Here is a 25,813-nt window from a genome sequence, read left to right on the forward strand (position 1 = left end):
TGCAGTGGTTGGCCCTGAACGTATAGCAGTAGGAGACCAAAGAGCATCATTCCCACCCTGCATGGCCCTGCAATCAGACTCCTGCCAGGATCTTCAGTTCCCAGGTTGGGCCTCTCTAAGTGGAACGTACTTTTTGTGTGTGTACTTTGTGTGTGTGTGTGTGTGTGTGTGTGTGTGTGTGTGTGTGTGTGTTCCACCAATGCTCATAAACACGTCTTTATTATCACAATGAAGTGTGCGAAGAGGTGATGGTGTGGCCTTATTCTTTACCAACATCTGCGGCCTTACCACAAATTTAAACTCAATTCATTTTTTCCTTCAGTCCATATCCCCTTTGGCCCTTTTCCTCACAGAACCACAAATCTCACCCTCTACCAATATATCTCCATTTTGTTTTCCCGGTTACCATCTCCTTACAAACTTTCGAAACAAGGGCGGCACCTGTTGTTATATCAAATCCCAATATGCAGTTGATACTATTTTAAACTTCACTTCATCCAGTTTTGATTACTCATTATATAAATTAAATTGCCAAAACATTACCAAATATATCTGTGTAGTTTATCGTTCCCCCAGTGCTTCTTCGGAACCCAGTGTATTTGATTCCATATACACTCAGTTGAGTAACCTTGACCTTGCCCTTGGCAATGAAATTACCATTTTGGGTGATTTTAACATACACAATGTTGAATGGTTATTGCATTCTGCCCGGACTGACGACGCTGGTCTAGAATGCGAGCTGTTTGCGGAATCGTTTAATCTCACCCAGTCGGTAAAGCAACCAACCAGAATACCTGATAATCCTGACCATAATGCCCATATCTTGGATTTATTCTTGACAAATAATCCAGATCAATACAGGATAGAGGTACTGTCACCACCTGGATCTTCTGACCACAATCTCATCAAAGCCTCATTAGTTAACCCTCCTACACCTCCCCATTCCGAACCTGTCAGGGTGACCCGATGGCACTTTGACAGGGCAGACTGGGATGGATTTAGAAATTATCTTGCTGATGTTCCACGGCAGTCTTTCTTCTCTAGTGATCCCAGTTCTACCCAGTCCCACATTTCCGACTTAATACTAGCTGGTATGGATTTATTCATACCAAGTCAACAATTCACTAAAAGATCAAACTCTCCAAAATGGTTTGATGGCAATTGTGCCAGAGCAACAGCCCAAAAGTCATTAGCATATAACTCTTACTTAAAATCAAAAACATCTGAATCACTCTCCCAATTTAAAATTGCTAGAAATCATGCAAAAGCTGTATTAAATCTATCTAAATCAAACTTTCTTCAAAAGCAAGCATCAAAACTACTTAACAACCCTAATGACAATAGAATATTCTGGTCAACTCTTAATTCTTTCAATAATAACTTTAACAAGTCATCTTCCATTCCCCCACTAAAATCTTCAGATGGCAATATTACAAATGACCCAAGTGGGAAAGCAGATATCTTTGCTAGTACCTTTGCAAGAAACTCTACCATAGATGATACCAGCCAGAATGTCTCAGTACTGGAACTTGATTCTCCCGAAATTGCCCCACTTAAAATACAGACAAGATTCGTAAAATCCATCCTAGACAATTTACCTACCAACAAAGCTCCAGGCCCGGATGGAATTCCGCCAATTGTTTTGAAAAAGTGTTCCCCTGAACTTGCCTCTGTCCTAGCCAAATTATTCAGACTATGCATACGTACTTCTTTATTCTCAAATTCATGGAAAGAAGCCAATATCCACCCAGTTCCGAAGAAAGGAAGTTCGTCTGACCCCTCCAATTACAGACCAATAGCTGTCATATCTTCTCTAGATAAGGTATTTGAAACTTTAATTAATAAGCATATTGTTAAACATCTTGAATCCAACAACTTAATTAGTGATAGACAATACGGTTTTCGCCACGAAAGATCCACCATTGACATACTCAATCTCTTAACTCATACCATCCATCAATCAATTGATCTTTTTGGAGAAACTCATGCAGTAGCTCTTGATATCTCTAAAGCTTTCGACAGAGTATGGCACCGTTCCCTGCTGTCCAAACTCCCTTGCTATGGACTAACGTCTTTTGTTCCTTTGATTTCTTCTTATCTTAGTTGCAGGAAAATAAGAGTAAAAGTAGATGATGTATATTCGAATTTCCACTCAATTAACGCTGGCGTGCTGCAGGGATCAGTTCTGGCGCCAACCCTATTGCTGGTTCATATTAATGATCTCTTATCCGTCACCCACAATCCCATTCACTCATATGCAGATGACTCAACACTACATAGTTCATTCACACTCAGACACCCATTTACAAAGTCTAATACCTCTACCTCTCAACTCAGTACAGCCATCTCCATAAATCAAGATCTATCTACGATCAGTGAATGGGGACAAAACAACCTTGTCTCTTTTAATGCTAGTAAAACTATATATATACAGTTTACTAATAGACAGATAGTACCATATTCGTACATTACCTTCAGTGCTACTAATATTCCCATCTCCAAAAGTATTGAAATTCTTGGTGTCTCACTTAAGTGCCCTCAGCTGGACCTCTCATGTCAGATCACTTGCTAAAACCGCCTCAAAGAAACTTGGATTATTGTACAGAGTCCGTAACTTCTTCGCCGATGAGCAGTTGGCTATAATTTATAAGAGTCATGTGCGCTCTCATCTTGAATATTGCTCACCCTTGTGGAATGGTTGTGGAGAGGTTGCATTAAGACAACTAGACAAAATTCAGAATAAAGCTGTTAGAATCATTAACAACCCTTCCATTACATATAAACTACCTCCCCTGCAAGTAAAAAGGAATGTTGCCTCCCTTGCATTATTTTACAGATATTATTTTGGCAAATGCTCAGACGAAGTTGCGTCCATGGTGCCACCTCACCATGCCTTCCCTCGTGCTACACGGGCATCTGGTAGCGCTCATGACTGGAATGTCACTCAACCATATTGCAGAACTTCTGCCTATCAGAATTCTTTCATTCCCCGAACTGCATCTCTCTGGAACTCGCTTCCCCAGAGTTGTTTTCCTCCAAATTTCAGCCCACAACTGTTCAAGTCTAACTGTTACAGATATTTTATGAATAGAGGACACCAGTAATCTAGTGTATGGATTATTTTTTTTTCCCCATTTCATTTTCCTTTCTCCGTTGTCATTAAAAAAAAAAAAATTGTCCACTGCGCCATATAATAGTGATATTTATAGTGTAAAGATATGGCAATTAAGCATTTAATGATCAGTATATAGTAAAACCTTATTTTCTAAATGTTATTCAGTCAGATATGCAGTGCAATAGCGGATTATAATACATTAGTTTGAACGTAGCCTTTAACTCTGCAAGTAAGTCAGGCTAGAACACCAGATCTCTAGTAAAACATTCACTATTGTCACTATACCACATGTTATTGTTGGGCAACTGGAACAGGGCGATAGCAAAGATGGTGGGTGGTCCTACTCAGTGTTGACAGGGTTACTTTATCACTCCCCAAGTTACCCACAACATTCCAGTATCAAATAAATCCAAAGTCTGACCCCATTGTTTCATGTCGTTATAAAATGTGTTCTTTAATATACCGGTAGTCAGTTAGTCTTCCCTATCAAAAATTTTGCGTAACCAAAACGGTTTGTCCATTTTAACACCCTTCCGTCTCTGAGGTAATTGATGTTTCGACTGACGATAGTTAATGGGAAAAGCCATGGCCACACAGAGATAGAGGAAAATGGTAAACAGACATGGGATACAAGGTGAACAGCAATTAACAGACCGCTAAGTCTGTTATGTTGCTACAAGTAACATTGACCAGTGTGAACTGTAACTCGTCAAAGCTTTGTTGAAAACGTTCTCGTTGAAAACGAATAAACTGAATTATCTGTTGTATGACACGATAATGTTGCTTAGCTTAAACTGCAATCGAGACTAGATTGTTTGGTTACTATGTGGATCATCCATCGGCCAATTTAGTTATTGGTTACCTTTTTTTGAAATACGTCGTGTTATAAACGTGTGAATCGCAAATTACACCCTACTGCAGTTATAACTATATAAGGCAAGGTCATATTCCTGATATTGTTATCAGGTGGTGGCGGGTCTCTTGCTGGAGTGAGTGGCGATAAGTGGCTGAGGCAAGTGGTGGAGGAGGTTGGTTGTATGCAGTGCCGGATTAACCCTGCTGTGGCCTGGTAGGCAATGCAGACTGTTGGCCTGCAACATATAGATCTATTTTTTCCGTTACTTCCAATGAAATTTTGGCATGGCCTATAATTGCCTTTTTTGATGGCCTGATGGGTGATGGCCCTTATTTGGACTCCCAAAGCATATATTTATTCATCTCTGGAAGTCTGGATGGCCTGTAACAGGCCGTGGCCTGGCAAGCAGTTGCCCATTTTGCCTATACCTGGTAATCCGGCCCTGGTTGTATGGTGTGTGCGGGGTCAGCACAGCACGCGGCTCAGTCTACTGTTGGCTGTCCTGTGTATGAAATTGACCTTGATACTTATAATTCTGTCAGCAGCAGTGAATGGCGTCTAAATATTGACTGACCTCTGGTAATGCCAGCAACCACGTCATGGCCTCGGCTTGACCAGCTTAGGCGGTTTAACCACCAGACAAGCTGTCATCCAGTCCCTGTTCCCAGCGTTATCCGATAACATGTATTAAGACATCAATAACCAAGATATTACTGATCATGTGTTTTACGTATCATCAACACTTTGCTATTGTTACATATGAGGTATTAGTAGTAACTAATGGTACTGACCTATAACAGGGTTTGTAAAGTAACAGCGATTACGTCGAGTAGAGGAACGAGCACACCATCGTCCACAACAAACATCTACTTATAGCTTCCGACTGTTTAATGTTATACACTGCCTGGATACAACTGTCAGAATGATAATTTGTATGATTACAGATCTCCCTATCATATAAATATATTACTATTTTCACCCTGCATTCAGATCGTGGTGTAGAAATAACTATACTATGGAGTGAAACACTATGTATTTTTTATTATTTATTATTATCATAACAAAACCACTAATTCCCAGGACAACAGGATGACAGAAGAGTGGTTGAGACAATGCGAGTAGACCTTACTCTCTTGCCGTTGGATGTAGGGAGGGTGGAGGGTAGACGAATGAATGAGAATGAGGGAGGGGGAGAGGGGCTGAAACTGGGGGTGCAGAGGTGCCACATATACCAACCTGCTCGTCGGGCCGGTTGCTCTATTTTTGCTGGAGACTGTACGTACCTGTTTCATATTATTTCTACTTCTTCCCAAATTTTTACACCTCACTCTGTTCATTTCTCACTTCGTACCTACCAGTTCTGTAAGTACGTAGTTGGAAAATGCTGTATGTTGTACTACATATAATGCATCTTATTATTCATTTTTTTTTTTTTTTCATTCTCCCTACCTACCCAGATTAGCACCTCAGAGTAGTGTCCGTCTGTGTTAGTTTTCGAAAGACTATGAGGCCTTGTAGGGCTACTCCCTGCACCTGTTTCATCTCCCCACACATACTGTACAAACACGCCTGTATTCATGGCTGATGTGATAAATTCCTATGAAATGGAGTTTCCACAGGAGAAGTTGGTTGTTGCCGAAACTGTAATGATAAGTGTGATGAAGTGTAATGATAACGTGATAATTATAATGGTGTGATAAATGTGTAACGAGAAGTTGGGACAGTAAAAAGAGAAATCGGAAACAAATTATTGCTTTTTCTTCCTTCTTGTGCATGCATTTATAGCAATTTTGAACTTTTTTTTGATGTCCTTGATGGTTATAAACATTTGTATGTGTCTGTGTTAGTTTTGGAATGACTATGAGGCCTTGTAGGGCTACACCCCACACCTGTTTTATCTCCCCACACCTACATACACACCTGTTTTTATGTCTGGTATGAGAAATCCCATTGAAATGGAGGGTTTCCACAAGAGAATTTGGTTGTTGCCACAATTTTTCTCCCCAAGTAGCACCAACGCCTTGCAGGCCTACTCCCCACACTAGTTATCTCCCCACACCTACATACACACCCGTTTTCATGGTAGATGTTACAGAACACAATGAAGTGCTTTCTTTTCATGTGACAAGCTGGTTATTTCCAACCCCCGTACCTATAGGCCTACTCTCCACAGCCTACTTTATCTCCCCACAGTCTAGTAATCAAAACACTTTGAAATTACCTGTTTCAATAAGAAAAATAGGTAGTTATCAAAATTTTCATGTTTTCAATTGTTTTCGAGGGGTAACTATCATAAACTTTTTTAAAACATTGACGCGCAATTGTGGGGTAACCATTAGGCCTACGGTGGTACGGATTGCATTGCCAGGTGTGTAAATTCTTCCTCTTTAGCCAGAACACAGTCAATCTGCACTTGGTGAAAGTCGCCAAAACACCCCCGAAGTCTGGTTGTGGGAGGTACCCTGCCTGAAACAATTGCGGTTTTAGGGGGTTAACGGTCTATGGTCAGTAACGATGGAAAAGGATTTGCACCACAAATAGTGGCTGAAAAACCTACATGCACTCACTATTGCCATGGCTTCCTTGTATGTTACTGAGTATCCTTTTTCTGTCAAGGTAAGTTTCTTTGAAAAGTATCCAATAGGTTTCAGATCTTTTTCGCCCCTCAACTGCAAAAGAGCTCCACCAATGTGCGAGTCGCTAGCATCTGTGTGTAACTCGAACGGTTTAGTTAAGTCTGTCTTTACTGCACATAGTACTGGAGCTGACACTAACTTTTGTTTCAGAACCAAGAATGCATTCTCACACTTTGCTAACCATTAAAATTTTGTGTTCTTCCTAAGCAAACTAGTGAGAGGACTGACAATGGCATCAAAGCAGGAATGTGTTTGTGATAAAAGTTTCACATGCCCACAAAACGTCTCACTTCCTTGGCCTTCATTGGTTGCAATACCCTATTCAATGGTTTCCAGATTCTTACTGTCAGGGCGTACTCCTATCTTCGACACTACATGGCCCAAGAATTTAATTTCCCGCATTATGAAAGAGCATTTACTAACATTCATCTTCATCCCAAACTCGGTTAATCATCCAAAGGTAATCTTCAGTCGGTCTAGCATCTGTTCGAAAGAGTCTGACTAAATCACAACATTGTCTAGGTAGTTACGGCACCAACCTTCCCTAATTAAAGGGGCTAACAATTGCTGCATTTTCCTCATGAAAATAGCTGGACTCACAGACAATCAGAAAGGTAAGCGCTTTAAACAAATTAACCCCATCAGAGAAAGATGTCAGGTCTCAAGAGCTCTCATCCAACCAAACTTGGAGGTAGGCATCTTTCATATCAAGGGTGCAGTAAGACTTTTTCTCGGCACTTTCCTTTACTAAGGCATCTAATTGGGGTAGGGGTTGGATATCCATCTTAACCCTTTTTATTAAGAGCCCGATAATCAATACACATCCTTTTATTGCCAACCGGCTTGCTGACTAAGACTGTGGGGGCCAAATATGCAGAGTTAGATCCCTCAATCACATCCTTATCAAACATCTCATTGATCATCTCGGAAATTATCCTCCTTGCTTGCTCAGGGTGCCGATACAAGGGCATACACACGGGTTCAGAGGTGACAGTATCAATATGGGCTTCAGGTACTTTAAGGTTGCCAATTTCCTTCGGACCTAAAATGAACAGTGCATGATTATTCAATATCAAATCTCTCAATTTGTCCCTCTGTGACTGAGACAAATGTGACCAAGTAAGCCCTCTGAGAATTGAGTTAAGGGCAGCACCTCAGTCACTCTCACCCTGTGCCTGATCCATGTGGGGTAATAAAGCATTATCGACCCAAACTACTGGGGCCACAAGGTCACCTTCTGCCTCGCCTTCTGGTTGCACTAATTTGGATGGACTTGTGTCCTGTTCCTTGGGGCTAAGATAAGTAATATTAGACTCATCAACAACATGGTACGTCCCCAACACTTGTCCTGGGTTTAACTTCAGTGGCCCCTTGATTACGTTGGTAATGGGTAAATAGCATGTCCTTTTCTCACTAACTCTCATACAACAATTTGGTGCTAATGAAGCTTTACCCCTGGCCATCTGCAATTGGGTTTCTCTCTTTTAACATAATGGGTACTGACGTAACTGTTTGTGCAGGTACCAAAGTCCTACACCTCACTTGTACTAGCTGTCCTGCTGCCTTTCTCGTATGGTTAGACCGGAACTTTATTCTATTCACTGTCTGGCAAAGCTTATTTCGGACCTCATACTGCTGACCACCCCAATGCATCACCTGACCTTCTCCATCCCATGTGAAAATCGCCCTACGAATTAAGGCTGCACCCATGAGCACTTCTGTTGACAGATAATATCCTGGGACCACTACAAATCACTGCATCTACGCTTGTCTTGGGGGTGATATGCACTACAGAAGAAACATGGCCAACAACAGTTAACTTGTGGTTGGATACTGAGTGCAATGAATGACGTCACTTGTTAATCTTTAACCCGCCACGTGCTGGCTATTTTTAGCCCTCTGGGTCACCCCAGTGCCGGCCACTTTTCAACCTTTTTTTTTTTGCTAAAATGATAGATTTTGATGTGGAAACTACGAATTTTGCCATTAAAATGCTCACCAGGGCTCGAAAATGAGTTTTATTGAGTCCTACATACTTGTGCACACAGGTATAGCCACTCTCTCACGCTCACCACGTATGTGTGAGAGAGCCATTTTCCATGTAAGGTATACTCAGGTATTTATGTTGGGAAGGTATAGCAGTGTTCATTAAACTTTTCTGATCACTTGTTACTTCAGCATCTATCACAATTTGCGTGTCTTTCTCGCTGTGAATGCATTCTCTTACACTTACCTGAAGATAGGTACAACCTGATTTCATTACATACAGTCCTGGCACTTACAAGAAGGTATTTACAACTTAACTTCACTATTTAGTCCTTACATTTATTACAAGAAAATATTTACAACTTACACTTACATGAAAATATTTACAAAATGCCTTCACTATGTACAGCACTGGGTGAGGCACACAGGCAGAGTGAGGTAGAGCGAGCGTGAGGGGGCGAGAGAGTGAGTGTATGGCCTTGACAGCCTGGGGGATGGTAGAGGAACAGTTACCTTACATGCCTGCCAATTTTTACCCGCGAATCTTGAAAAATGCGGTCACAGTGAAGTTTTTTATTTTAAACCGTTTTAAAACGGCACTGGCACTGGCTGCAGCATTATGTCAGACCGTTTTAAAACGGCACTGGCACTGGCCACAGCATTATGTCGGACCGTTTTAAAATGGCACTGGCATGCGGCAGGTTAATCCTGATCTATTTGCTGTATTCTCTTTCATCAGTGTTGCTACACTACCTGTATCTACAAAAGCTGAAACCTGATACTGTCCCAAAATCAAGCGGATCACTGGAGTGTCTACTTCGCCTTGAACTTTTTGGAATTCCTCCACCTCAGCATCTGAAAGGTTCTGACAACTCTTATTCTGTTCTACGTCCTGGACCCTACACACGATATGACTGGCAGCCTGCCTTACCTCAGGGTCCTCTAGTCATTCCCTAGGTGGTTTTGGAGTCTGGATGAAATTGAGAATCCTGCTGTGGAAAGGGATTAGCTGTTGCGGGAGGTATACTTGGCGCACTTCTCACTGGTTTTCTACTCAGGTTAGGTCTACCAGGGCATCCCTCATGTCCCCTTCTAGAGTTATCTCTCAAACAAAACAATTTCCCAGCTCTGATTTCCTTGGGCAACTCACCCAGTCATGTTTACTGCCATTTGAACACCACTCACAAGGCCACATTGTAGGTCTAGGTTTAAAAGATACCTGATGTATGGGTACTCGAGTCACTGGACAAGCGTTGTCACTAACAACTGTACGTGTGACTCTTGTAGGAGTTGGAATATAATTAACACCAGACCCTTGTTCATCCACCACTTTTGCAACTCTATGCCACTGTCTATAACCCCTTTCTCTCTCTAATTCTGAAAAAGAGGTCTCCTCCATTCCCAGGTCTTTAAACAACTCTAATTGTTCCTTAACTTATTGGGGTACACCTCATAGCACAGCTTTCTTCCACATCTGCTCCACATTGGGACGGTTATTATGGGGACGTTCTCTACAAATTGCCCTAAAGTTACTCTTGAATTGTCTAACAAACCTCTTAGGTGGATCTTCAAGGTTATACTCCATTTGTGCAAGCTCGCAGAATGCATCAGCGATCCCTGCAAGACCTCCAAACTCCTGTTGCAACAATATCTTAACGTCCCCATAAGTACCACCTGCTTCACAGAAGCTTACCTTCCCAGAACATATGTAGGCAACTCTATGTTCATACAGGTGAGTGCTACCGCCTTCCACTGTTCTAAGTTAGCTGTCACTGACTCCACTTGCATTAGAAAGTGATCCACCAAGATCCTAGCATGAAGACCATAAGTTTCACTTATCTTAGAACGTCAACATCCTTGCATTCTAGTACTACCGAATATCCCTGATAGCTCTGCATACCTCCTACAGGCAAATTTAACCACTGTGGAGTTGACTGCCTAAATGGATTTCTAGGCTTTATGGGGGTGTACTGTGGTGCGCCTCCAATCTTGGTTGGGGCGAGTCCAGGTGGGCTTAACATCTCCAAAGCTCTAATATGCTCAAAACACCCATAAACTGCAGATGGTTCCTGTTTTACACCTACTCTCTCAGACTTTTCAGTCTCAAGGTCAATTAATTTTTCAACACGGGACTCCATTATGAATTATACAAACATAAGCAAACCAACAGGTGGTAGCTCAACTTTTAAAATGCCCAACTGCAACAACAAAATAGTACACACTACAAATACACATACCCTATAATCCTACATATCATATAATCGAATGCCAAGTACATATACCTTTGAGAACTGGGGGATGGGCTATTCCCTTAATTAGATTTAACCCCCTCACGCACCATAAGTTTCCAATAAGTTTTAGTTCCATGCACAGAACGAAAACCTCACTCAGGCTGGCTCCACGTGTGCGGCAAGGGAAAAATTTCTATGGCATAATATACTCATGGAAAGTTCTTTTACTGATATAAATCACTTCCCATCATCTTCATTGACGTTTATACTATAAGATAAGAAAACAAAAACATAAAACAGATGAATAAATGTACAGAAATGAAGCCTGAATAAATCTTATTTATGTGAAAACTGGCATCTCATAACTTCACATCACCGTAAAATTATTTTCCCGTGATGCGCAGCTGCAAAGGACATGTCTATATGCAGAATATCACGGTCTTTCATCTGTGAAAGTTTCAAGTTGATACGTCCAACAGTTTCCGAGTAAATAAAAAAAAAAAAAACGAAAATTGCCTACAAACGTCTGATTTGTTTATTATTTTGTATGTTGTTAGAGACACTGTAACAAACATATATGTAAATTCTATTCAGTTCTGTAGCCCAAAGGTTAAGGAAGCCAATGATATAATTCACAGTGTTATAAGCCTTATTGTTATTGTGAAAATGACTTTAGAAAGGTTACGATGAGTTGCACACAGTTTGCACGCGGTGACAGTATGTATGCTCAGGCCCGTAGGCTGAGTATTATGTTCGTCTTTCGTAACTTTTCCCCAGTTATTTTCACACATAGGTTACTTTGCTTTACGAAAGTATGCATAAGAAATCATCAGTTTGATCAAGCTTCAGAGTTTTGATGCGACCTATACTTTATGAGCATAATGCCTGAGAGAATAGCAGTGAAATCTACCACATTTTCCCTATGGGAAATATATAGTAAACACACATTTTATACCTTACAATAGTATAAAAACTAGACAAATAAGCTGGTTGCTTACGTCCTCTAGCAGTGTTGTAGTGTTTCTTGAGAGGAGATGGAGTTGCAGAGAGGAGCACAGGTACGATCACAGCCTGTGTGTGTGTGTGTGTGTGTGTGTGTGTGTCTGTGTGTGTTAGAATTTGTGATGTGTGTGTGTGTGTGTGTGTGTGTGCGTGAATGTCTGTCTGTCTTGTCTGTCTGTCTGTCTGTGTGCCTGTGCATGCACGTGCGTGTGTTCTTACCTACCTAATTGTTCTTACCTAATTGTATCTTTACAGGAATGAGTCAAGCTCGTACTGTCCCGTGTCTTAAACCATATTTATCGTACATATCCTTAAATTTGTGAATTGTTTTGACACACACTATTTCATTCGGTAATGCATTCCAATGATCAATTGCTCTGTTTGGGAAGCTGAATTTCCTTACGTCTTTATCACCTCTCTTCTTATGCAGTTTTTTGCAGTGTCCTCTTGCTGATGCTTCCCCATATGTTAAGTAATCATTTATGTCTATTTTCTCCTTCCCTGATATGCATTTATATAGCATTATCATGTCACCTCTTTTCCTTCTCTCCTGTAGTGTTGGTAGATTCAGTTTACTTAGTCTTTCTTCGTAGCTTAGATCCCTTAAGCTTGGTATCCATCTTGTAGCGGCCCTTTGAACTTTTTCCATCTTGTCTATGTGTTTTTTGAGATGAGGACTCCAGACTACTGATGCATACTCCAGGGTTGGGCTGTTGAATGATGTTATTATCCTTCTTAGCATGTCTTCATTTATGTATGTGAATGCTATTCTCATATTTGCAAGCAGTGTATACATGTTCCGTACCTTCTCACTGATGTGGTCAGCCGGAGATAGTCTGTTATTGATAATCACACTTAGGTCCTTCTCTCTTTCTGATGTGTGTAGGGTTTTATTTCCTAACTTATAATCCCAATCAGGTCTTTTTCCACTTTTACCAAACTTGATTACATGACACTTGTCCACATTGAATTCCATTTGCCATGTATTACTCCATTCATGAAGTTTATTTAATTCTTCTTGTAGCTCTTTACAAGAGTCTGTGTTAGTAATTCTCCTTTGTATTTTTGCATCATCTGCAAACATATTTAGATAGCTTTCATTTCCAGTGTTATTGTCTATATCATTTATATACACTAAAAACATGATTGGTGCCAGCACTGAACCCTGTGGTACTCCACTAGTCACTTCTTTCCAAGATGAGGAGTTTCCTCTTAGTACTGTTCTCATTTCCCTTTTTATGAGAAAATCTTGCATCCAACAAAACAGTTTGCCTCGAATTCCTCCTTGATGGTACAGTTTCCATAAAAGTCTTTGGTGTGGTACTGTGTCAAATGCTTTCTTGAAATCTAAATAGATACTGTCCACCAATCCTTCTCTTTCCTGTATTGTGTTTGTTACTCTGTCGTAGTAGCTCAACAGATTAGTAACACATGATTTTCCTTTTCTGAAACCAAACTGTCTTTCTGTTATCATATTGTGTTCATGTAGATGATTTACCCAAACTTTTCTCATAAGCTTTTCTAATACCTTGCTTACAACACTGGTCAGTGATACTGGTCGGTAGTTGAGTGGATTTTGTCTATTCCCTTTCTTGAATAAGGGGACAATATTTGCTTTCTTCCAAATATCAGGTAGTTTACCTTGACTTAAGGATTTCTTGAAAATTAAAAATAATGGTTTACTTAACTCCTTTGCACATTCTCGTAGAACCCAACATGAAATTTCATCAGGACCACTTGCTTTTCCTCTGTCTAATTTACTTAACTCCTCCTGTATTACTTTTTCTGATATTTGTATATCTGGTAGTGTGTGGGCATGCATGTTCCACATAGTCCCTCTCAAATTTTTTTTCTTCTGTAAAAACTGATTGGAAATTCTTATTTAGTGCTTCACAAATATCTTTCTCTTGTGTATAGGTGATTCCCTCGTCCGTAATGGATTGTATTTTATTTTTTACTTTGGTTTTGCTTCTGATGTAGCTGTAAAATAGCTTCGGTTGATCACTACTTTTATTTATATCCTCCTCAAAATGTTTTGGGGCTTCCCTCCTTATTCTTGTATAATCGTTTCTTGCCTGTTTGTAATTATTATATGCCCTTTCACTATTGTGTCATCTGTATCTATTCCACAACAAATCTCTTCTTTCTTTTGATTTTTTACATTCTGTATTGAACCATTTCTGTATTTTCTTATCTGCTTCTTTGTGCTGTGGGATGTATTTCTGGACTCCTATTTCATAAAATTCACAGAATTTTTTATATACAGCATTTAAATCTTGTCCTCTAAGCTCATTTTCCCAATCAACTTCTAAAAAATATTTTTTTAGGTCATGATAATTTCCCTTTTTATAGTTTAGACTCTTTTTGTAACTTTCATTGCTGTTAACTATGTCATAAGCTATCTTGAAGTTGCAATTTAGTACTGCATGATCGCTTTTGCCGAATGGTGGGTGATATAATAAATTGTCAATATCATTTTCTTGCCTAGTAAATATGAGATCTAGCATTGAAGGTACATCGAGTCCTCTTTTTCTTGTGGGTTCCCTTACACGTTGCGTTAGGAAAAACTCTTGCACGAGATCCAGAAGATTTTGGTCCCAACAGCTTTCTTGGATAATTATATCTAGAATATTCCAATTTATATTTGTATTAAAATCTCCAGTTAGTATAATTCTTTCCGATTTCTCTTCCATTTTATGTAGTAATGATCTTAAACTCTGAATTGTACTCTCTGTCAAGTCCTCATATTCGTCTCTTTCCCATGTGTTTGATCTGGGTGGCATGTACATATTGGCTACAATTACTTTCCCTTCAGATGTGTTGATCTCTACTGCAATTAGTTCTACTTGTGATGGTATATCTAGTTTTATTTCATTGACTTTTAGATTTTTCTTAGTTAATATTATAATTCCTCCTCCTTTTTTTTAAATTTCTGTCTCTTCTCCATACATTATATTCCTCTAAGTTTAGTATGTCATTTGATATCCTTGGTGTTAATTTTGTTTCAGTTAGGCATATTTTATGTGGTTCATTTTCTCTGACATAATCATTCATCTCTAATAATTTAGATACCATTCCATCCACATTTGAGTACATCAACTTAATCATCTTGTTTATATACTTGTCATGACATGGTTCTACTAACTTCCTCCTTTTTATTCCCTCCTGGTTATGTACCACTTTCGTACCTGCAATCCTATTACTTTGTAAAAAAAAATGTGTTCTTCTCCTCCTCTGATCTTCCCTCATTTTTTGTTTTTGCTTCCTCCCTCTTCTCTTTCAGTAATACCAGTTCCTCTTGTGTTAGGCATCTTTTATCCATACATTTTTGAACTCCTCTTTTTCCATAAGATTCTTTGCATTTTTTAGTATCTCCTCCACAGTGTTTACACTCTGAAAAGTCACTTTTAGAGGTCTTGACTTGCTTTTCTCGTATTTCCCTAACCTTTTGTGTTCCTCTACGTCTTTACTACAGATTTCCTCGATTACTTCTTTCAGTAAGCTCATTACATTTGCCATCTCCTTTTTGTCTCTTGTGATCTTGTTTTTTACTTCTTCCTCTTCTATACCAGTGATTACTATAGATTTGTTGATATCTATTGAATCTCTGACTAACTTTGGGTTGTTTTGGATTATTCTTTTCACTTCCTGTTTAATGCTTTTTTCTTCCACCCTTGTTTCTAAGTCTTTCTTTACTTTCACCATTTCAGCATACGTTGTTTCCACATCATTTTTGTAGCTTTGCACAACTTCATTCACCTGTGTTATCCTCTCCTCAATATCACTGCTCTGGTCTATCAGACTGCTTACTTGCCTAATTGTCTCCGTATCATTTTTGAACTCTTCCATAATACTCTCGTGATTGACTACTGTACTTGCCATTTCACTCATTTTCCTCCTAAGTGTACTCAATTCCACTGTTAATTCACTGATGGTTGTGTCTTTCTTGTTGACCTCCCTTCCTAGTTTTTCTATTTCTTCCTTTTGCAAGTGCATCTGCTTCTTTACTTCATCAATTTCATTTTTGAAAGCCATCTTTAGTTTGTGTACACATTCAACCAGTCTATTGTGAGTCTCCATTTCAGCCAGTTCTTGGTAGAAATCACCATCTTGCTTTCTACTTTATCCCTTTTCTTTTCCAAACTTGCTTTACTAAAGTATGTGTCCATTTTCCACGCACATTCACAGACCCAATCTTCAGGGTACGAGGATAACTCCATCCCCCATCCCTTTCTCTGGCCTGTCTCTTTTTAGGAACTACAAAACAGAGGAGGGGGTCCCTAGTCCCCTCACCCCGCCCCTTTTAGTCGCCTTTTACGACACGCAGGGAATACGGTGGCAGTATTCTTCCTAACACAACCTGGCCGCAGAGTAGTAGTACCACCCCATAGTGCGGCCAGGTTGTGTCCCCCCCGCCACAGGGGGGACACATCCTGTCTCGGCTACCTCCCTTTCCTTGGGGGAAGCAGCCTAGGTATATAGATAGATAGATAGATAGATGTGTCCATTTTGCAATACTAAAAGAATGGAGTACTTACATTCCCTGGGGCCTTTGTAGTCTAAACAAACATCAGCTGACTGCATTCTTTCGCCACTCGGTTCTCTTTTTTGCTGAAACAAGTCTTGTTTAAACTTTTTTTTTTTTTATAATAAAAAAAAAATGGCGGAGTTAGTCCTGACGGACCAGCTACTTCAGGAAATGGAGCAATTGTTGCAAGAGGTGGAGCGATTGTTGCAGGAGGTAGAGGGATTGTTGCAGGTAGAGTGGAGGCTGCAGTTGATGGAGTGGTTGCTACAGGTACAGGTGGTCATCGTCGCGAGGGAAGGTCAGGGGTATGGTGAAGGGCGTGACCCGATGCCGGCCACTCCTCCTCCCGGAAAGTCAGGAGTTTGTGGCATATGTGCTCCTGCAATTCCAGGAGAGTCATAGGACTGTTGATGTTCTTCTTGTAGAGAGTGTTGGCATTGAACAGGGCCATGTGGATGAAATAAAAGGTCATTTCTTGGTCCACTCGAATTGTAGGACTACATAATAGATAGATAGATAAATAGATAGACAGAGAGACAGATAGAAGCAGGGAGTCAGATGATGAGAAGGTGTTGTGTCTGGGAGAATCGAGCAGTGCTAAACATGCTTACACACTCTTAACACTGAGGAAAGCTGACGACAGCGGCCAGTAAGGAGATGATGCAGTTAGCTGTCAGCAGTCCTCTCGTGAACAAAGATCTGGTAACCACACACACATATACACACATACTCACACACAGGCTCCTTAAGCTTTCCATCCATGAGGAACACACGTGACACACCCCTGCTACACCAGATTTTAGGAAAGAGAGTTTAGAAGGAGACAAGCGACCCTAGAGAGAGGTCGAGACAGAGATTAGCCTTAGAACAGAGAGAGAGAGAGAGATAGCGAGACAGGGAGGTAGCTACCCGGGACTTATACTCTTTCCGTGTGAGAGACCTGTTTAATATTTCCAAGACAAATAAAAATAGTCCCATACTATTCTTTACCTCTCCCGTCACTACATGACATCTGGTGGGGAAGCTACTACAAGATATAAAAGCCGCTCGACCACAAGTCTAAAATATACTTCTCTACAAGTAACTACAAAGTCTTTATGACATTTGGTGGCAGCGAACGTATACGAACCTCGTCTACGAATCAACATTAAATTCCTACAAAATATCAAGATTGAAAACAACCAACAACATCAGCTCCTGACAGTATTCTCTCCATCCAGCCCCCTCCGTCTCCCAGATCATTACACTGATGCAGAGGTCAAGAGATCACTCGACGCCTTGCAAGTAGCTTAACGACAAACCAGCAAATCTACGGACATCGTCTCCGAATTAAAAGCAAATTTCTACAAAAGCAACCGAGACTACAAGATTAGCTTCAGTTCTACATTGAATCCTACAAAATACAGCCTACAGTGCAAATAGTCTACAAGTCTACGACGAATCAGCGAACTACAGCCATCTACAATCAACTACAATTAACAACTCTACGTCGTCTGTATAATCTTCTACACGCACCTACAAGTAGCGGCAGTCTTCATCCCACAACGAGTAAATCACTAGAGAAAAGGACCGAGAAAACATCGACATAGAAAAACGGAACAAACAAACGAAGAGTGAGACACGACTCACAACTCATCTTACTCACTCGTCTTCACTCAAGTTACTCATCGCTACTCATTCACTCACCACAGCTACCAGTGTGGGAAGCCGACGTCACCATGTGCTGAGATGACATCACAACGCGAGTCTGCCATGCCAAGCAACGTGTGACTGACACCAGGCACTTCTCACCCACTACTCATTACTCATTATTCACATAGCTCCTACTCATACTCACTTATTTTCACAGTTAAGTTGGAAATTCAACGTTCTATGCTGAGGTTTGCCTGGGACAGCCGTTAACCACTACAAATACCAGGCCATGGAGTTTCCTGAGTAATATCGTCCATCAACACACCACTAGAATTATCAAGAGATCTTCAATCAAACCTGTATTTTCTTCCGAGATCGACTTTTGTATCGACACACCTCTACGATCTGTATCAAGTGGGTAAAATTATACTTGCTCATTTCTTCTCAGTGCTAAAATTAGCTATATTCAACTTATTTACTCATCTAGTTTGCTAGGACATAAATAAACAAGAGGCGTATTTCATAACATCATATCTTAATGACAGGAATATTTTCGCCACCACCCACGTTAATACCAGATGACACACAAATTGCCACAACATCAGACTCACAATTAAGAGACAGCCCACCCATTGTACAACCCTCACCACACGTTAAAGATAAAGAAACAAATACGGGAGTTTCGGATGATGAGTGGGAAACCCCTTCAGACATAGAGAGTGACGACTTTGCAGCTGCCTTGCATACGTATGCCAATATACTTAACAGGGTTCACCGGTCCGGTCATACATATTCCACCATTCCCTCACATAACGATAAACTCGTACAAGTTGAATTAACAGGGCAATCATTAAAAATGAATCAAGAAACAAATACTGCTGATCTAAAAACCACACCTCACGTTTTTGTGTATCACGAGGATAAGACTGCCCCAAAATTCTCTGGCACAGACAAAGATCGCATTGATGTCATTTCATTAATCAGTCAGTGCGAACAAATGTTCATCAAGCGCCACATACTAGATGAACAAGAGAAAATTGCTATTTTTTCATCTTGCATAAGCCAGGAAAGATGTCCAGCAAGCAATTTATTGCACTCCGATAAGCTACATCGTGCTAGGACATATGATGAATTTAAAACTGAATTTCTGAAGAAATTTTCTGGAGGTATGAACTTCTTGCCAGGTATAATTCCAGAATTACATAAGATTGTAGATCTTGTAAGGGAGCACACTACAAACCATGTGCTCAGTGAAATAACTGCTGATGTCTCCACAATCAAGAGAACCCTATTAGCTACTCTTGAGAATTCTAAGTGGATAACAGATGATGGAAAGATGTCCCCAGACCTCGTCGTGGACATCATTGGTTATGTAGCTGCCTTGTGTAAATTACCTGATAGGACCCTTAAGATCGTCAAAACGATCGCGTACACCCCAGGAATGTGCTTACTAGACTTAATGAACGAGGTAGAGATGCAGTGCAGTAAAGCAGGTGTGGTCGACACACATGCACATTCTGGTAGAATCAGGGTACCTGAGACAGTATCAGCTGTGAAAACATCTACACCGACCCCAAACAGAGAACAAAATCGATCGCGACCAGAAATGAGGCAGCCCAAACAAACAAAGACGCCTAGACCTCGTTCCCACACGCCTTCCTACAGGCAGTTTCATAAGTTTTCGCGCAGCCCGAGCAGGTCTCGCGCCATAAACAACACTTCTTATGGGAAATCACCTCGTAGGTCACAGTCAAGGGATAGGTCCATTCTGTGTCATTACTGTGCAAAACCAGGACACACAAGGTATGAATGCTTTATCAAGGCAAAAGAGGATAATCAAAAGACACAAGGATTTGGTCCTTACTGTAGGCATCATAGATACCAAGGGCACTGGACTAGTGATTGCAAAACAGTAGAAAAAATTGTGTCTATGTTCTAATCGGGGGGAAGACCAGGTCATGACAAAAAACAAACAAACGTAAAGAAGAACAAGGTTAAACTTCACATAGGAGGCATGTTGGGAAATGAGTGTATCTTGATACCAGCGGTATGTGAGGATCAAAACGTTTCCTTATTTTTAGATACAGGCTCTCCAGTGAACTTAATAACACATGAAGAACTAAACAGAATTCTTAAAAATAAAAAGAAAGTAACTTTTCTGGATGAAGCTGATTTAGAATTATACACAGTAGATGGTCAAGAGATTACAGTAAAAGGTATGATAAGATTAAATCTCGGTTTCACAGAAACTACAAGACCATTCTCTGCATTGTTCTATATCGTTGAAAACTTAGCAATTAAAGCTCATATGTTACTGGGCTTAAGGTCCATGAGAACTGAGAACATAACTATACTCCCACAAATGAATGGAATAGACTTTGATAATGAATTCATAGAGGAAATACTTTCAGAGCCCTCACCGATTGGTAGAAGAGAGCCAAAAAGAATTGGTAATATTAAAGGCTTAAACAAACATACACAAACAGATGAGTGTATAAATTCACTTACACCAGCAACCCCATCCTCCAGAATTAGTGACCCAAATAACAGTACTGATTTATCAATTTTTCCAGCCCATCTCACTAATGATTTGGTTATACCACCTAATTCATACATGAAGGTTACCATAAAGAGCAAATTACGGAATAGTACTGTTCTTGTCTTAGAAGAATTATGTAAAGTAAAGGGATTGTCAGTAGAAAACGCATTATGTCATACGAACGACGAAGGGCTAACTCAGATATTCATTATTAATCACATGAATGGGGAAGTTCAGTTGAAGAAGGGAACTTGCATAGTTAATTTTGAAAAATGTTTCGCCCCTGTGAAGGAAATAAATATTGGTGGAGTAACAAGTGAGATAAAATCTACGGATAGAGAAAGAATAAAAGAGAATTTAATTCACTCAGGTGAATTTGACGAAGAAAATGATTTGTTAACCCTGCTGGAAACACACAGGGACACCGTAGCATTGCCCGGAGAACAATTAGGGTGTACTAACTTGATTAATCACATGATTAATGTGCACCCAGAAACACCACCAATTTTCGTACCAGCTTATCGCATACCACACTCCCAACGTACACTTGCAAATCAGTATGTCGATGAAATGTTAAAGCTTGGAATTATTGAGCCTTCAGTTTCTCCGTGGAACGCCCCCCTTTTCTTTGTGCCCAAGCGAAATGGAGAAATGCGTGCGGTAGTAGATTACCGTAAACTAAATAATCACACTATACCAGACAGATTTCCCATGCCATTGCTAAGTGATGTTCTACAGAATATTGGTCCTGAGAATAATATATTCTCGACCATCGATCTCCTAAACGGATACTATCAGATTCCGGTATCTCAGGAGTCACGTAAATACACTGCCTTTTCAACAGAGGCCATTATCAATATACAAGAATGCCAATGGGACTGAGGACAGCCCCCGGTACGTTCCAGCGTCTTATGAATTACGTATTGTCCGGAATTTTAGGACAAGGAATATTTGTTTATCTTGACGATATTATTATCGCAACGAAGAATATTAAGGATCATCTCAGGAAATTAGACTTACTCTTACAAAAGCTTAGTGATGCTGGATTAAAAATTAAACTTTCTAAATGCAAATTTTGTTTTAAGGAAATAAATTTCTTAGGCCACAAATTAAGTTCTGATGGTATTCACACCACTGATGACAAAATACAGGCAGTGAGAGATTTTCCTGAACCCACTACGACTGACGAAGTTAGACAATTTTTAGGTCTGGCTGGGTACTATAGGTCATTCGTACCACAGTTCTCTCATATAGCCTTCCCTCTATTCCAACTACTCAAAAAAGATGCTGTATTCCAATGGGAAGAAGAACAAAAAAGGGCATTTAACAATCTAAAAATTAAACTAACAAATGCACCTTGTTTAGCATATCCGAATTACACGAAATCATTTCTTATTTGTACAGACGCATCAGTTAAAGGATTAGGGGCTGTACTGATGCAGGAAGATAAAAGAGGAAAGAATCAACCAATTGCATTTGCCAGCAGACAAACAAGAGGTGCGGAGAAAATTATTGCACTACAGACTTAGAGGCACTTGCAGTGATTTTTGCATTACAAAAGTTTCGAGATTTGGTATATGGTTACGAAATCCACTTATTCACCGACCATAAACCACTGGTAGGTATGTTTAAAGAAAAACTCCTTTCTGGGAGGAGAGCAAGATGGAAATGTACAGTTGAAAACTACAATGTACAAATTCATTATATTCAAGGTAAAATGAATATAGTAGCTGACGCATTATCTAGGAACCCGAACACAATTCAGGTCGCGGCGTTAGATCTCAAAGGAAATATCCCAAACCACGAGGATATCGCAAAGGCACAAAGACTTGACCCAGTATGGTCAAAAGTAATATACAAGTTAGAAAGTGGAGATGACATACAATTACCCAAACTTCATGTCCCACTTGAACAATTCACAATGGTCAATAATACATTATACAAAATTAACTCTAAACAACCAAAACGCCAAAGAAATACTAACCAGTTGGTAGTACCTAATGACATGATACCCCAAGTATTACGAATGATACACGACAGCCCACATGCAGGACACCCTGGAAAGGATAAGACATTCAACCAAGCCCAGCTATTATATTACTGGCCTTCATTACGAAGAGATATAAACAATCATATAGACAGATGCGAATCATGTGCAAAACACAAAGGATACCCAATCACACCTGCACCGATGGGTAATTACCCAGTACCACATCAACCATGGGACGTTATCGCTGTTGATTTACTCAAGATGCCATTATCATACAATAATAACCTATACTTATTCGTAGCAACGGATCATTTTTCCCGTTATGTCATTTTAGCTCCAATTAAAGATAAGACAGCAGAGACCGTAGCAAAGGCAATAACAGATAATGTAACATGTCGCTTTACTACCCCAAAGGTATTAATAAGTGATAATGGAGGAGAATTTAATTCTGAGATCTTACAAGAAATATGTAACCAATACAACATCAAAAAGGTTAACGTTTTGGCCTATCACCCAGCATCGAATGGGTTGGTAGAGAGACAAAATAAAAAGGTATTAGATGTGCTACGACACATTCTCAGTGAAAATTATACAAGCTGGGATGATTGGATTCCCAGAGTAGAGGCCTCCATTAATGGGTCTATAAATAAATCCATTGGTGACACACCACATTTCATTATATATGGCACAGATAAAAAATTACCATATGAGCTCCTAGAAGGTGACAGCATGCCTATATATACAATTACGATGATTACTCTAAACTCCGTTTACGTGAATTCCAGGACATTCACAAAAGAGTGAAAAAACAATTAACGATGTCCAAGGAAGAAATGACGGAGGCATTTAACAAGAAGGCAAAAGATTCACCTATCAGCTTAGGAGACATTGTTTACGGAGTCATTCATGCGAGAGACAATAAATTATCCCCTAAATTTTGAGGGCCCATACAGAGTAATTAACATAAAAGCAAACAAAGTTTTAATTAAGTCACTTTCAAGTGGCGAGGAAAAACAAGTTCATATTGACCATTTAAAACGAGTTTCAAGGGAATTATCACATAATTATTCAGCCTCGGATACAACCGAACAGGTGAACGTACCTCAAGAAACCAAGCAAGAACACAACAATGATTACAAAAAGAAATTAAGGTCATGTACCAAACAATCGAACATAGGTGCAACTATTCCAATGAAATCTACAGTACATCATTTACGAGAATTAAATATCGATTTAAACTCCTTCTATAAATGAAATAACAGCCAACCGTAACGCACATCATCACTATCATCAACCACAGCTTTATAGGAAATTAATAGATTTTTTTTTTCGGTAGGTTACGATGAAGGGACTTATGCTATGGATTCTCCTATACATAGTAAGAGTATATGCGCACCTAGACCCCAAGCATATAGTACGACAAGGATGCCTCATAGCTCCAACGGCCACGACTACAATCGTCAAGGACGTCATGAGTACTGAAATAAGTCTAGATTACTTGTATGACATACCTACTTATCTAGAAAGACATGCGACGCTGATGCGAACTCTGGACTTCAAGGGAATTATGTTTCACAAGCACATAACACCAAGGAAGTGGATGAAATGGTGAAGTTAGCGAAATGGAAACTAGAACAGGCGAAGTCAACTATGCTCGTCATGATCCAAGATCTCCCATCTTATGGAACGGAGGTACTGAGCGACAGGAACAATATCACACGTACTCGCCAAAAGCGTGGTTTGTTCGATCTGGGCGGCGCAGTTCTTGGGAACATCTTTGGATTGGCTACAGAGGATGACCTTAAAGAAATAAACAACAAATTTAATAAGATAGCTCAGGTACTAACATACCAAGATAAATTCATCACAGGACAGAACTCAGCAATGAAGACAATTGTGAAAAATCTGAAACAAGCAGAAAACGTAGCTCTCGAGAGTGTAGATATAAAATAAATGAATTAGAGGGCAACGTTACTCTTTTCCAGCACTTCTCCATCATCACAGAACATATTGACACGATTCTTCTACAATTAGAGAACACTAGAGATCGTTTCAGGGCACTTATGCAAGGAATTTCGAATGCTGGTGATGGCAAGATCACAAATGACTTACTCCCAGTTCATGAGCTACGTCAGATAGTTAGTCAAGGCATACATAAACATAAATTGAAGCCATTGTTCCGCAGTAGGGAATTTATGCAATATTACCCGTACTTAGAAGCAACACTAACACCAACATCAGTGATAGTTCATGTACCATTCATCACTGAAGACCTGTTCACAGTATACCAAATACACCCCTTCCCCTATAGAAACAACAACACTTTGGTCATCATCAACATCAACACAGACACCGAACTCATCATGGTCTCCAAGAGACGAGACACTGTCACTTTCGCAAGTGAGTCAAAGATTGAGCGAAAGTGCCGCACATCCTTACATGCTGTTCATCTTTGTCCTGCGTACATTTTCACGTTTCAGCCTACTGATACAGTCCCTTGTGAAATGGCTATCATCAGCAATAATAATATTCATCATCATTGCAACTTCACTTTTGCTCCAGATAAACTTGTACACCATCAACGCATTGGACACTCGCAGTTTTTTTATTTCTCTCATAACACATCAGTTTACATAGTCTGTCCAGATATACCACCATCTCATACATCAGCCTCAGGATTATACATAGCACCAGACTACTGTGCGGTATTTACACCATCCATGTCTACTTTTTCCACCATCAATCACTACGCCATTATCAACCATACACACAAACATTTCCACCAACTGCCTAATATGAACTTAAACATGAGCACAAGTATTAAGCTGACTTCACCTAAGTTTGAAACTATGCAGCTGATCAATGAAACAATGAAGCCCTGGGAAGATTTGAGTTTGAGTATGTTCAACCCATATTATGTGTATAGCCAAGCACCTTCTGTCTTTATAATCGTCTGCATTGTAGTTGCAGTACTGCTGTTCGCAATGCACAGAATGCATGCAAGAATTGCTAATTTGGAGTCATTATTTAGTGGGGGGAGAGTTAACATCACAGTTAACCACCCTGAATGAAGTGTATATATTTTGTATATAGTATTAATTATATATATAAAAAAAATTAAAAAAAAATAATAATAATACAAAGAAGAATGACCCATATATGACAGACCAGTACCATTATCTTTGAATGAAATATTAATAACTCTTACAATAATCTTAATTTTAAACTATTTTTATTCTTGCATGTATGCATTTCACTATAATATCCCAAGTACATACTGTATTACAGTTAAATAATT

The sequence above is a fragment of the Coenobita brevimanus genome, chromosome 19 (genome assembly GCF_032717465.1).
Source record: "Coenobita brevimanus isolate Jiangsu-jjx chromosome 19, ASM3271746v2, whole genome shotgun sequence".
NCBI classification, from domain to species: Eukaryota; Metazoa; Arthropoda; class Malacostraca; order Decapoda; family Coenobitidae; genus Coenobita; species Coenobita brevimanus.